At 51.0% G+C, this 15,184-nt stretch overlaps 1 non-coding gene across 1 annotated transcript; it reads left to right on the top strand.

Annotated features, from left to right (window-relative positions):
- Window positions 1-13,903: 13,903 nt before the first annotated feature.
- On the top strand, window positions 13,904-14,103 carry LOC122232443. Its single transcript, XR_006209782.1, has one exon. It is a non-coding gene; the product is annotated as a U2 spliceosomal RNA (small nuclear RNA).
- The last annotated feature ends 1,081 nt before the right edge of the window (window positions 14,104-15,184 follow it).

Genomic DNA, 15,184 nt, shown 5'->3' with positions numbered 1-15,184 from the left:
GCCCGTATCCTGCTGCCGTCGTAAACCCCAGTATCTCAGCATTTCCCAGTGCTCTGAGTCTTTCTAGCAAACCACAGAAACCGAGGGGGATTTGAGGACCCCAACAATACTCCGGGGGCTGCTATTTGCAGACGGGGCTTGAGGATGAGGGCGACAGAGGGGATTCAGCACGGAACACGTTCCTGCGTCGCGTTCCTGGTCCCGCTGCTGCTGGGGGGCAGGGCCAGGCTCCAGGGACGGGGGGAGACGGAGGGGATGTGCGGGGTCCCACTGTCCTCAAGAGCCATCACGGGCTTCCTTTGTAGTGACGGGCACGCGCACAGGAACTTCCTGGGGGGGGGTGTCTCTCATTTGCGGTGCTGACAGCAGGTGACGAGGTGGGTGGGGTGCAGTTTGTGGACTCAGAGGTTGGGGTGCACGGCTCTTGCTCCTCATCTTGTGGAGGAAAAACTGGAGAGCAAGGTGGCCTCGTGCCCCCCTCACCTCCCCCTGCCTCACCTCTCCCCGCCTCACCTCTCCCCCCGTCTCACCTCCCCCCACCCCACCTGGGCCCCATCTCACTTCCCCCACCTCACCTGACCCCACTTCCCCTGGGCCCCACCTCAAGTCACCACATAGGCCACCCGCTCGGCTGCTGGCCTGAGTCCTGCCCCCAAGATGTTAGGTCAGTTTCCTGGGGCCACTGTAACAAAATATCACAGACCGGGCGGCCTAGACGACAGACCTTCATTGTCTCACGGTTCTGGAGGCCTGAAGTCCACGGTCAAGGGGTCAGTGGGCTATTTCCTTCTAAGGCGCCGGGGGAGAACGCATTCCAGGCTACTCCCCTAGTCTCTGAGGGTTTCCTGGCCATCTCTGGCACCCCTTGGCTTGTGGACACATCACCCTGTCTGCCCGCACCTGCCCATGGCCTTCTCCCTGTGTGTGCGAGTCTGTGTCCACATTTCCCCTTTTTATAAGGACACCTGTCAGATGAGGGGCCTCCCCTGCTCCAGGGTGACGTCCTATCAGCTAGTTACATCCACAACAGCTCTATTTCCAAATAAGGTCATGGTCCAAGGTACTGGTTAGAGCTTCAGTGGGAGATTTTGGGGGGGATTTGGGGGGGCGGGTTCAGGCCCGCAGCAGCTGCCCGTGTCCTCATCCCCCGAGCCTGTGACGTTGCCGTGTGCAGCAAGGGAGATTTTGCAGATGTTGTCAATTAAGGAGCTTAAAATGGGGAGACTGCCTGGGATGATGTGGGTGAGCCCTGACTATAATTACAAGTACCCTACGGGGTGGGGGGAGGTAGGGGGAGCTCTGACGACAGAGAAAGAGAAGCCAACGCAGTGATAGAAGCGGAGATCGGAGTGACGTGGCCACAGGCCAAGGAATGACAGCAGCCACGGGCAGCTGGAAGGGTCGAGGGGCAGGTGTGACCTCCGACCCCTCAGAAGGAGCCGGCCCTGCCTCAGCGCTAACCTGCGAACTGAGTTTGGACTTCCGGCCTGCAAAACCGTGTGGGGGAAGATCGGTGTCGTTTTGAGCCACCACGTCTGTGACCATCTTTTACGGCAGCTGCGGGCTGACACGTCACCCCTCGGGCTTCCCGAGGCGGGAGGACGGGCCCTGGGCCCGGCACTTGTGCCCTTAAGTCCTTTTGCTCGCGCTCTTGGTTCACAGGGAGACGCAGGGGCCTCCCCGAGGAGTGAGAGAAAGTGCTGCCGTGCGCTTCCTTAAATTAGGTGAACGTTGCACCCTGTTGTGCCGGGCAGCGAGGCCAGAGCCCTGGGGACAAAAATCACTCACAGCTCCGAGCACCTAACTGGCCTGGCCTGCCGTCACAAGGAGGTCAACCCAGCACGCGTCCTCCTTTGGGAGGGCCGGGCTTCAGGCGGCTCTGAGATGACAGAAGGGACACGGCCCAGCTCCTGCCTCACTTCCAGGCCTCGGGGGGGGGGGGGGGTCGTCCTCACACACTCAGATGTCCCACGTGGTGACATCTGCGACCTCTCTCAGCACGCGCACGGGGACAGACACCAGAGGGGCTCGGAGGGGAGTGAGCCTCTGGCCGCCACTCACACCGTCTCAGGAGGCGGTCCTGCTGCCCCCCGCGGCCTAGACAGGGAACGCGGGAATCACCCACGTGTCCAGAGTAGCTGTTCAAGCCGAGGTCTCGGAAATGCTTTTGCGTGGTGACAGGGCGCTTGCTACTGGTCAGCATTCCTAACACGCGCTCCCCAAGAAACAGACCACGGCGCACGTCCCCTCCAAGGGCGGGACTCCGCTGTGGGGGGATGCCATCTTGCTTTTCCTTCTGTTACTCTTGGTTGGTGCCCACGTGCGTGGGCAGGGGGCTCGGCATGGCAGGGTCAGGGTCAGGGTCAGGGTCCGGGATTGCTTGCACCGGGGACGGCTGCCGGAGGCTGAGCCCCACGTGACTTTGGCCCGCCTCACTTTGGTCAGTGCGCAGCCTGACGCTTTGGGCTACAGGCTCATGGGTACGTTCTGCTCCGCTGCCGTGGGCCCCGGATACTTGATGTTCGCGTGGGGTTTGGTGGGGTTTGTGGTGGGGGGTTCACAAGCCCCGTCCTGGGAGGGCCCCGGCTATCTGGGGGCGGCGTCTCCCTTTGCGGTGTTGGAGGTGAGCCGTGCCTGGTTCCCCGGCTGCTCCTGTGCCTCTGGCGCAGCTACGACATTAAGGCCTCCAGGGACAGCTGCCGGGGCTCTCAGAGCTTTTCCTCAGCCAGCCCGGGGACGGATGGGCACAGTCCCTGGTGTTCCCAAGGGTGGTGACGGGAGGGAGCCCCAACTTGCTGAGAGGGCCAAGCATGGCGGTTTGCTGTGGCCGTGAGAACTGGTGATGTGACTGGCCTGTGCCTACACTGGTCCGGGCAGGGCTGCGGGGATGCTGGCATCCACCCCACCCCCAGGCCCGTGGTCTCTCCGCGACAGCTGGGAGCTCTTGTCTTTGTCCACCTGGAAGCACTACTGAATCTCCAAGACCCATCCAATGTCACCTGCATGAAGCCCACCTGCCCCCGGCCTGACTCTTGCAGGCAGATTGATGACTTTAGAAGAACTGCACAGGGGGTGCCGGGGGGGCTCCGTCGGTTGGGCATCCGACTTCGGCTCAGGTCATGATCTCACGGTCCGTGGGTTCGAGCCCCGCGTCACGCTGTGTGCTGACGGCTTGGAGCCCGGAGCCTGCTTCACGTTCTGTGTCTCCCTCTCTCTCTGCCCTTCCCCTGCTCGCACTCTGTCTCTGTATCTCTCAACAATAAATAAACGTTAGAAAATTTTTTTAAAAATTAAAAAACAGAAGAATCGCATGCTTGTTTCCCAGCCCAACACCCTCCCCGCCCCAGGACAACATCCTACTTCAGAGACTGCATCTGGGAAAGGCCCGAATGATGTAATTTGATGGAATGGGTGTTAATGGTCAGTGACGTGTATGGACGTGTGCACTCACCTATACGGGCGTGCATGCGTGTGTGTGCACACTTATACGCACACGTGTGTGCACACCTATGCGGGTGAGCGTGTGGGGGGCAGGAAAACACACAGTCACACTCAACGCAGAGCCCGTCAAATAATCACCCGGCGGCTTGTGATCGGGCCCTGTTGGTTCTATCTTCTTCTAATCGCATTTTCTCCCTGAAACAATTTCAGCTAAATTTCTGTTTGACAGGATTTCAAGTGGAACCCACCTGACCTAGAAAATGACGGGAACGCTGATGATCTTTCCAACTTAACCTTTTCATCCTGACTTGACCTTTCCCTTCTTGACGTGAAGGAAGAGAGTAGGCCCCTGGCTGGTATTGATCGAAGGCGATTACACAGGCCCGGCTCTGGAGGACGAGCTCCTTGGTGGCTGAAAGGAGGTGGCCGTGTGTGGGCTCTCAGGCCCCTGAGAAGAGACTGTCCAGCCAGAAGCACATACATACACACACACAACACACTAGAGGTCCACACGGGGCTCACTTTGCCCCAGGCACCGCTCTGAGCATTTGGCTCCTGCTGATGTGTTTAAATGCCCGTCACGCCCCAGGACATAGCGATGGTAATATCAGCAGGTTGGTGGGGAGGGGGAGGAGGTAGGAGACGTACGTGAACCCCCCTTCCCGGAGACCCTCACCTGCAGCTCAGCGGCCTCTGCCCCCAGGCCTCCTGGCTTGCCTCTTCTGTCCCTTTAGCACAGCAGGTGCACAGGGCTGGGAGGGGTACTGTGGGCCCAGCCGGGGCTCCGTAAGCGCTGAAGCCCCAGGGCCTGAAAAGCCCAGACACACATGGCTGTCCTGCATAGAAACTCACCAGAGGCTGTCCTAGCGTCCCCAGGCCGCCCTAACAAAGTGCCACAAACTGGGAGGCCGTGGTCTTTCAGAAGTTTCCGGGGGAGCGCCCTGCCTGGACTCTTCCAGCCCGTCACAGCGGCTGGCAGTCCCCGGCGGGCCCTGACTTGTGGCCACCTCGCTGCGATCACTGCCTTCGTCTCCCCATGGCCGCCTTCCCTCTGCGTCCGTGTCTGTGTCCATTTCCCTCACCTTCTCAAGACACCGGTTTGGGGTTAGGGCCCCCCCTAATCCAGTTAAGACCTCCTTTTAATTTACCCAATGACATCCGCAAAGACCCTATTTCCAATCAACATCCTACGCTGAGGTTCCTGGTGGATGTGAATTTTTGGAGGACACAGTTCAGCCCCACACCCCAACCCACTGCTTTCTCTCCCCAGTCCTCGTCAGCTTGGCCACTGTGACAGATGCCACGGGCTGGGCGGCTTCCGTGGCAGACATTTACTGCTCACGGTTCTGGAGGCTGGAGGTCCACGACCAGGGTGCCAGCAGATTTGGTTCCTGGCTGGTGCCTGGCTGCCTTCTCACTGTCCTCATGGGGCTTTTCCTAGGTGCATGCCTGCGAAGGGAGAGATCGGTCTCCCTCTTCTACAGAAAGGACACTAATCCTCCACCCTCCTCCAAACCTAACCACCTGCCACAGGCCCCACTCCTAATGCCATCCCACTGGAGGTTAGGGCTTTGACACAGGAGCTTTGGGGGACACAAACAGACAGCCATAATGCTCCCTCCCTCCCTCCCTCCCTCCTTCAGATGAGGTAAGCAGATGAAGTTGGCGGACGTGGTCATGGTCCCGGCTTCTGTAGACGTTGCCTCCTCATGCCGGCAAAGAAGGGACCGCACAGCGGTGAGGGCTGACCGTGGGGAAGACACAGGGCGCTGTGGGGCAGCGAGGGGGAAGGGGGTCACGTCTTCAGCAGCGCATCCCTCTGGGCACCAGTGATGCTGAGGCTGTGATGTGTCATCGGCCTCGTGGGGAGCAGGACAATGGGCCTGCGTCTTCAGGGTAGGGCTCAAGCTCAGGGACCATTCCCCTGCCCCTGCGGGGGTCCGGTGCTCCTACCCTCTGAGAGGGAGTTCACAGTGGATGTCAGATGCAGCCTGGAGGCTGGCCTGGCGTTTGAGGGCAGACACTGAGGGCAAGGGTGAAGGGGCTCCTTTCCCATCTCCTCGGCAGCAGGTGGAGCCCTCACTCGGGCTCCTGCTTGGGAAGGGCTTGAGTTCTGGAGCCCGCCAGCCCGCTGGGGGTCCACCGTGTCTCCTAGGTGAGGTCTCAGCCTGGGACCTTTCTCGTCTGTAAAATGGAGATAAAATAATATCTGCCTTGTGGGTTGTGGTGAGGATGGGAGGCAATTCCTGTGCAGAGTAAGTGTTCACTGTGGCTCTTTCTGCTGTTCCTACTTACCCACTGGGTCCCCTCACTCTTCTCCTGCTGATGTCTTTTTTTTTTTTTAATTATTTTTTTTAATGTTTATTTTTGAGAGAGAGAGAGAGAGAGATGGACTATGAGCGGGAGAGGGGCAGAGAGAGAGAGGGAGACACAGAATCCGAAGGACGCTCCAGACTGTCAGCACAGAGCCGGACATGGGGCTCGAACCCACGAACTGCGAGATCGAGATCGTGACCTGAGCCGAAGTCGGATGCTCAACCAGCTGAGCCCCCCAGGCGCCCTTTCACCTGCTGACGTCTTATTCCTATTCATGGAATCATGCAGTGACGTCACCTTCTGTGTCTGCCCTATTTCACCGAGCAGAAGGGAGAAGTAATTCATTCCTTTTCCTGGTGGAGCGACACTGGACTGTGGATGTACATTTCATTCATCTCTTCATTGGCTGATGGATATTCGGGTCATGCCCACTTTTTTTAGCCATTTCGAACAATGCTGCCGTGAACATTCACGTGCAAGTTTCTGTCTGGACATCAGCTTCCATTTCCCCTGTGTATACACCTGGGAGTGAAATGCTGCATCATACGATGACTCGGTGTGTAACTCACCGAGGAACGGCCAAGCTGCTTTCCAAACTGTCTTTACCATTTGACGTTCCCACCAGCGATGTGGGAGGGGCTGGCTCCCCCCCATCCTCACCGGTACTTGTGATTACTCGAGTTTTCAATTCTAGCCACCCTAGGGGGTATGAAGCCGTATCCCATTGTGGTTTTGGTTTGCGCTTCCCTTATACGCAAAGCCACAGACCTAAAGCAGAGCAGTGGCTGCAGGTGGGGAGAGGGGGAGAATGTTTGGGAACTGGATGGTTGGGGTGTTTGCACAACAACACGGCCAGTATCAAAACCACTGAACAGTGCACTCGAAGATGGTGAATTTTATCTCGATGACAAAATGTCTTACTCCTCCTTTGAGGCACAGCTCTCACGCCATCACCCCCAAGAACCTTGGAGGGTCTCTCTCCTCCTTACTTACATCATTCGTGCCGCGACCCTCCTCTCATCGTGCTGTGGTGTGGACAACGGATCCTTCTCACGTGTAAATTTACTGCCAATGACTTAACTCTTCACTGCCGTCCACAGCACACAGCAGTTGGGAAGTTTCTTGAAGCACGATCCTTGGGTCACGAGTGTGGGAGCAGCTGGCTAGTTTGTGAGGTGGGTCCCCCTGCACCCAGTGGGTCCTTGCCACAACTCCTCCAAAAAGGATCGAGTACCTACCTAGAGGTAACGGAATTCGGGCTTCTTTGTAAGAAGAGTGCTGACGGAAACCAGTCACTTGCGACCATGTTGGATGCAAGATAGAGAGTGATGGGGGCCCCCGGGTGGATCAGGTTAAGCATCTGACTGTTGATCTAGCTCAGGTCAGGATCTTATGGTCCGTGAGATCGAGCCCCATGTCGGGCTCTGTGCTGACAGCTCGGAGCCTGGAGCCTGCTTGGGATTCTCGGTCTCCCTCTCTCTGTGCCCCTCCCCTGCTCGCTCTCTCACTCTCTCTCAAAAATAAATAAATAAACATTTGACAGAGAGAGAGAGAGAACAATGCTTGTTGGCTATAGAATAGAAGTTTCGGAAAAATGAAGCTGGCGTGTCCAGTCGACAGGGGGCTTCGGTCCAGGAGTGTAGGACTGCTCGGGACTCCTGTACAGCGTGTGTAAACGCAGCATCACTTGTGAAATCCTCCCAGGAGTGTCCCTTTGTTTGCTTACTTGAGAGGTAAAGCTTTTCACAAACTAAATGGTTGGCAAACGTTGAGTGGAGCACAGACACAGGAAATACCCATCTGACGGAATGGGGGTCCAGGAAGAAGCCGGAGCAAACGCCTGCGTGAAGCGCTGGGGGCAGGGGACTGGTGGCCGGGGGCTGGGCTGCAGCTTTCAAGGGCCCTGCCTTCAGTGCAGAGGGCGGGAGGTCTTTCTCCGCAGGTGCCGCCCCCCCACCCCCGGGTGGATCCTGGAGGGGAACAAGCCACCTCCTCCGGGGCTGACTTGCCCCTCCCAAAGCCAGGAGGCAAGGGCGCCACCCAGTGGCCGGGGCGGTTCCGTGGCCGATCCTCCTGCGTTGAAAACTGGAAAACCCTGGATCCAACCTAAAGGCGCCTCCAGGGGGCAGTGGTGAGATAAGCTGAGATGCAGCCAACCCCGGAAATACTTCCCGGCCCTTAGAAACGAGGAAAAGTACCCAGGATGCGTTTAGTGTGTGTGTGTGTGTGTGTGTGTGTGTGTGTGTGTGTGGCCCCCAAAGCACAGAACAGAACGGGGTGGGCGCAGCCCACCATGGATGCCTCCCCCACCCCAGACAGTGGGCGTGGCTGGATGCTTTATTTTTTAAGTCATGTGAACGTATTCTTGTATTATTCCTGCAACAAAACCACACAGTGTCAAGGACAGCCATGCGCTTACATGCTTTCCCTCCGCGCCAAAAGGTTTTATTTATCTCGCTACCAACAGTATGTTTGTGTATGAAAAGTGAGCAGCCCCACCCCCCGTTGCCCTCAGGGAGTCACCAAAGCCCCTTCTTCCCTTCTTTCTAGAGCGCAGGCTGGGTCTGACTGCCCAGAGAGGCCTCCGCCTTCCCCCCAGAACGCACAGCAAAGGAGGGAGAGGGGTAGAGGAAGGGGACCGGGTGGGCGGGCAGCTCCGCACCTTCTGGAGTCCTCCCGCACGAGGGGACCTGCTCCCAGCTGCCGGGCAGGTGGCGTCCTCCATCTGCCCCTTGTCCCGAAGCTTCCACACCAGCCCCGGCAGCCCCATGGGTAGGAGCAGGGTGGCCGGGAGCGAAAACCACGAGGATGGATGGCCCCGCGACGCTGCTCTCATTTACCGGGGTCCAGTGTCTGCCCCCCAGCCCTGGCCCCAGCAGGCGGGGAGCAGACCCAGGCCGGACACGCTCGCCTCGGGCCTGGCGACACGCTGGTGGCACCGGGGACCGACTAACAGCGTTCTTCTCTTGGACCACATCTCCCCCGGTACCTGCGACCAGGCACCTGGGGGTGAAGGCACTTCAGGCTTGTGCACCTGCGCCCAGATGGGCGGGGCCAAGTGGGGGCGGGGCATGCACCTGTAACAGGAACCCATCCTGTCCCAGGGAGGGAGCCACTGAAGTCCTCTTTAACCGACTTTTCAAGCCTTTGCTGAGCACGTAAAATGTTCTGTGCTGAGCACGTGAAGCATGAAGTGTTTTGTGATCAGAAGGGCTGGGCGAAACCAAAGTCATGTCAAGTGTGAAGTCACCGTGATCGACGTTTGGAGAGTGCAAATGGGAAAGAATGCAGGCCGCAGACAAAGCTGCCCTGCTTTGTATCCTGTGTGACCTCAGCCAGGTTACTAAACCACTCTGTGCCACCTGCACTCCTTGTCTGTAAAGTGAGCACAGTACTTAGCCTCTGCGGATTTGGGTGAGGAGTTTCAGTCCATCCTTACAAAGCTCTGGGGTGCTTCCTGGCTCACAGGACAAGCCTGCTACCCCAGCAGAGGGAGATCTGGGGACAAGCCTGGAATGTCTCTCTTCTTGACAAAGGAGCTGACGGTGACCGTTTCCCTGTCACTCAACGTGTAGACAGGGCGCTGTGGCAAACCCCTTCCGTGCGTGATGCCGGTGACCTAGGTTCGCCAGACGATGAGCCGGAAGAAGGGATCCAGGGTGCTGCTGCCTGGTGCGTGTGCCCCGGAGACACTGGCCTCTGTGGCCGTGTCCAGTCCCCTGTCATGGGTGCTGGCGATTCTTCTGAACGTGACTCCTGTCGCTCTGTTCCTGGAGTGTAACACGCGAGCCTGACTCTCTACCCTCCTGGAGATTTTGACGGCCACCTGGCCCCTTATTGTAAATCCCTCGCTGCCCAGTCCGGCTAGACGGGAGCATCACGCACGTCCCACACAGGTGACAGTCTGCAGACATCGCGGGAACCTTGGAGCATCGGTCGGGGTGGGGCTGAAGCTCCTACTTCTTATCCTTCCGGGGGGCGGGGGCCTGGCTTACGTGATCCTGGCCACATCATACCAGCCCGACGTCTGCCTTTTCAAATGTAAAGATCATTCTTTTGAGCATGAACGTAAAATGGATGTGCTCTCAGGTAGCTCGTGATGGAAAAGTCTGAGAAGTATTACACCACACCAACAAAAAGAAAGCACAAAGAGACAGCATCCCCAAAAGCATACAAGAAGATAATTGAAGACAAAACCCACCGGTTACGACAGTGCACGTGAATTAATGAGCTAACATGGGAAGGGAAGGCGATATGACGAAGAAACCACAACGGATTTGTAAAGGAACAGTCAGCACAGAAAAGCTGAAATCTCTCTAGAAATCGGATGAAACCCCGCCTTTCCTGAGACCCCATTCTCACCACCAATATGGCAAAGATACATAATCCCAACATCTCTGCACACATTTTCCTAACGGACCCTCACGTCTCCTACCCGTCAAAGTGCGAATCGGTGCCATCTTCTTGGAAGGCATTTTTTTTTTTTTTTTTTTTTTTTTTTTTTTTTTTTGGGACAGAGAGAGACAGAGCATGAACGGGGGAGGGGCAGAGAGAGAGGGAGACACAGAATCGGAAACAGGCTCCAGGCTCCGAGCCATCAGCCCAGAGCCCGACGCGGGGCTTGAACTCACGGACCGCGAGATCGTGACCTGGCTGAAGTCGGACGCTTAGCCGACTGCGCCACCCAGGCGCCCCGGAAGGCATTTTTAAAATACATTTTGGGGCAAAGTTTTGTTTAACCTTCAACACTAAAGTGTTTCTTGGAAGTAACCTTCAGAAAATTCCCGCCAGTTTTGTAGCCAAATTTCAAATATTTAGTTACAAATTTTATTCGTATTAATGAGTAACTGGCTGTAATGTAACTCACCCTGAACAGATCGGTGTCAGAGTCCAGTGGGGAGACAAAAGCCACGTGCTTATTGGAACAGGGAAACTCTCAGGCAACGAATTCTAACAAGCAGAAAGTGATGAGCCACTAAAAAGGACAAAAATTCGAAGGGCTGTAGGCGCAGCAGAGACTGAGAGCAGGTACTGCCTCTGGGCCACGGGCTGTCTCGCTCCCACGGCAGTGTTGTGCCCACAGATTTTGATGGCTTCTTGTCTTACATTGAGGTCTTTCATCCATTTTGAGTTTCTTTTTGTGGATGGTGTAAGAAAGTGGTCCAGGTTCGTTCTTCTGCATGTCGCTGTCCAGTTTTCCCAGCACCACTTGCTGAAGAGACTGTTTATTCCATTGGATATTCTTTCCTGCCTTGTCGAAGATGAGTTGGCCATACGTTTGTGGGTCCATTTCTGGGTTCTCTCTTCTGTTCCATTGATCTGAGTCTCTGGTTTTGTGCCAGTACCATACTGTCTTGATGATTACAGCTTTGTAGTATAGCTTGAGGTCTGGGATTGTGATGCCTCCTGCTTTGGTTTTCTTTTTCAAGATCGCTGTGGCTATTCAGGGTCTTTTCTGGTTCCATACAAATTTTAGGATTATTTGTTCTAGCTCTGTGAAGAATGCTGGTGTTATTTTGATAGGGATCGCATTGAACATGTAGATTGCTTTCGGTAGTATCGACGTTTTAACAATATTTGTTCTTCCTATCCAGGAGCATGGAATCTTTTTCCATTTTTTTGTGTCTTCAATTTCTTTCATAAGCTTTCTACAGTTTCAGCATATAGATTTTTCACCTCTTTGGTTAGATTTATTCCTAGGTATTTTATAGTTTTTGGTGCAATTGTAAATGGGATCGATTCCTTGATTTCTCTTTCTGTTGTTTCATTGTCGGTGTATAGGAATGCAACCAATTTCTGTGCATTGATTTTATATCCTGCAACTTTGCTGAATTCATGAATCAATTCTAGCAGTTTTTTGGTGGAATCTTTTGGGTTTTCCATATAGAGTATCATGTCTTCTGCAAAGAGTGAAAGTTTGACCTCCTCTTGGCCTGTTTGGATGTCTTTTATTTCTTTGTGTTGTCTGATTGCAGAGGCTAAGACTTCCAATACTATGTTGAATAACAGTGGCAGGAGTAGACATCCCTGTTACTATCAATGAGTTTTTCCCTATTGAGGACGATATTAGCATTGGGTCTTTTGTATACGGCTTTCATGATCTCAAGGTATGCTCCTCCTATCCCTACTTTCTTGAGGGTTTTTATCCAAAAAGGGTGCTGTATTTTGTCAAATGCTTTCTCTGCATCTATTGAGAGGATCATATGGTTCTTGTCCTTTCTTTTATTGATATGATGAATCACATTGGTTGTTTTGTGGATATTGAACCAGCCCCGCATCCCAGGTATAAATCCCACTTGGTCGTGGTGAATAATTTTTTTTTAATGTATTGTTGGATCCGATTGGCTAATATCTTGTTGAGGATTTTTGCATCCATGTTCATCAGGGAAATTGGTCTATAGTTCTCCTTTTTAGTGGGGTCTCTGTCTGGTTTTGGAATCAAGGTAATGCTGGATTCATAGAATGAGTTTGGAAGTTTTCCTTCCATTTCTATGTTTTGGAACAGTTTCAAGAGAATAGGTGTTTAACTCTTCCTTAAATGTTTGGTAGAATTCCTCTGGAAAGCCATCTGGCCTGGGACTCTTGTTTTTTGGGAGATGTTTGATTACTAATTCTATTTCTTTACTGGTTATAGGTCTGTTCAAATTTTCTGTTTCTTCCTATTTCAGTTTTGGTAGTGAATTTGTTTCTAGGAATTTGTCCATTTCTTCCAGATTGCCCATTTTATTGGCATATAATTGCTCATAATATTCTCTTATTATTTTATTTCTGTTGTGTTGGTTGTGGTCTCTCCTCTTTCATTCTTGATTTTATTATTTGGGTCCTTTCCTTTTTCTTTTTGATCAAACTGTCTAGTGGTTTATCAGTTTTGTTAATTCTTTCAGAGAACCAGCTTCTGGTTTCATTGACCTGTTCTACTGTTTGTTTGTTTTTTTTTTTTTTTTTCATTTCGATAGCATTAATTTCTGCTCTAATCTCTGTTATTTCCTGTCTTCTGCTGGTTTGGGGTTTTATTTTTTTCCACTCCTTAAGGTATAAGTTTAGGTTGTGTATCTGAGATCTTTCTTCCTTCTTTAGGAAGGCCTGGATTGCTATATACTTTCCTCTTATGACCGCCTTTGCTACGTCCCAGAGGTTTTGGGTTCTGGTGCTATCATTTTCATTGACTTCCATATACTTTTTAATTTCCTCTTTAACTGCTTGGTTAGCCCATTCATTCTTTAGTAGGATGTTATTCAGTCTCCAAGTATTTCTTACCTTTCCAATTTTTTTCGTGTGGTTGATTTTGAGTTTCATAGCGTTGTGGTCTGAAAATATGCACGGTATGATCTCGATCTTTTTGTACTTACTTAGGGCTGATTTGTGTCCCAGTATATGGTCTATTCTGGAGAACGTTGCATGTGCACTGGAGAAGAATGTATATTCTGCTGCTTTAGGATGAAATGTCCTGAATATATCTGTTAAGTCCATCTGGTCCAGTGTGTCATTCAAAGCCATTGTTTCCTTGTTGATTTTTTGATTAGATGATCTGTCCATTGCTGTGAGTGGGGTGTTGAAGTCTCCTACTATTATGGTATTACTATCAATGAGTTTCTTTATGTTTGTGATGAACTGATTTATATATTTGGGTGCTGCCACATTTGGCACATAAATGTTTATAATTGTTAGGTCTTCTTGGTCTATAGACCCCTTGATTATGATATAATGCCCTTCTGCATCTCTTAATACAGTCTTTATTTTAAAGTCTAGATTGATATACGTATGGCTATTCCGGCTTTCTTTTGTTGACCATGATAGGTGGTTCTCCATCCCCTTATTTTCAATCTGAAGGTGTCTTTAGGTCTAAAGTGGGTCTCTTGTAAACAGCATATAGATGGACCTTGTTTTCTTATCCATTCTGTTACCCTATGTCTTTTGGTTGGAACATTGAGTCCATTGACGTTTAGAGTGAGTACTGAAAGATATGAATTTATTGCCATTTTGATGCTTGTAGAGTTGGAGTTTCTCGTGGTGTTCTCTGGTCCTTTCTAGTCTTTCTTGCTTTTGGTATTTATTTATTTGTTTGTTTGTTTGTTTATTTATTTATTTATTTATATTTCATCATTTTTCCCCTCAGAGAGTCCCCCTTAAAATTTCTTACAGGGCTATCGCTTCTCGGCCTTTTGGCTAAGATCAAGTGTAAAATTTCTTACAGGGCTGGTTTAATGGTCACAAACTCCTTTAATTTTTGTTTGTCTGGGAAACTTTTTATCTCTCCTTCTATTTTGAATGACAGCCTTTCTGGATAGAGAATTCTTGGATGCATATTTTTCAGATTCAGCACATTGAATATATCGTGCCACTCCTTTTTGGCCTACCAAGTTTCTGTGGATAGGTCTGCTGCAAACCTGAACTGTCTTCCCTTGTAGGTTAAGAACTTTTTTTCCCTTGCTGCTTTCATGATTCTCTCCTTGCCTGAGTATTTTGTGAATTTGACTATGATATGCCTTGTTGATGGTTGGTTTTTGTTGAATCTAATGGAAGTCCTCTGTGTTCCTGGATTTTGATGTCTGTGTCTTTTCCCAGGTTAGGAAAGTTTTCTGCTATGATTTGCTCATGTAACCCTTCTACCCTTATTTCTCTCTCTTCCTCTTCTGGGACCCCTATGATTCTGGTTGTTCCTTTTTAAGGAGTCACTGATTTCTCTAATTCTTAAATCGTGCTCTTTTGCCTTAATTTCCCTCTTTTTTTCTACTTCATTATTCTTCACAAGTTTGTCCTCTGTATTGCTGATTCTTTGTTCTGCCTCATCCATCCTTGCCACTGTGGCCTCCATTGGAGATAAGCTCAGTTATAGCATTTTTTTATTTTATTCTGACTAGCTTTTACTTCTTTTATCTCCCCAGAAAGGGACTCCAGTTAGTATTCTTATTATCATGATTCTAAATTCTGGTTCAGACATCTTGCTTGTATCTATGTTGGTTAAGTTCCTGGCTGTCATTTCTTCCTGCTCTTTATTTTGGGATGAATTCCTTTGTTTTGTCATTTTGAAAGGAGAAAAGGAATTAATGAGGTAAAAAAAATTAAAATTAGAAACCATTAAAATTAAATAATTAAAAACAAACACACACACTCAAAAATCGAATAAATGATGCTAGATCCTAGGTGTGTTTAAGTCTGGATACTGAAAGGGGCTTGATAGATTAGAGAAAAAAGGGGGAAAAAAAGAAAAAGGAAATCATCTGAAAATTTGAAAAAATGAATACACTGAAGTCGACTAAAATGAAATGATGGAAGTAAAATAGAATTTGAAAAAATTTACACAAAAGTAAAAAATATAGTAGAAAAAAATTTTAAAAATATTTTAATAAAAATTGAAAATAAAAATGAATGTTTTTCTGTATTCAAGAAAAAGAAAAGAAACAAAAAAGAGAATAAAGAAAAAAGA

The sequence above is a fragment of the Panthera tigris genome, chromosome A1, assembly GCF_018350195.1.
Source record: "Panthera tigris isolate Pti1 chromosome A1, P.tigris_Pti1_mat1.1, whole genome shotgun sequence".
Classification (NCBI taxonomy): Eukaryota; Metazoa; Chordata; class Mammalia; order Carnivora; family Felidae; genus Panthera; species Panthera tigris.
This window is presented reverse-complemented; position numbering and strand designations above follow the sequence as displayed.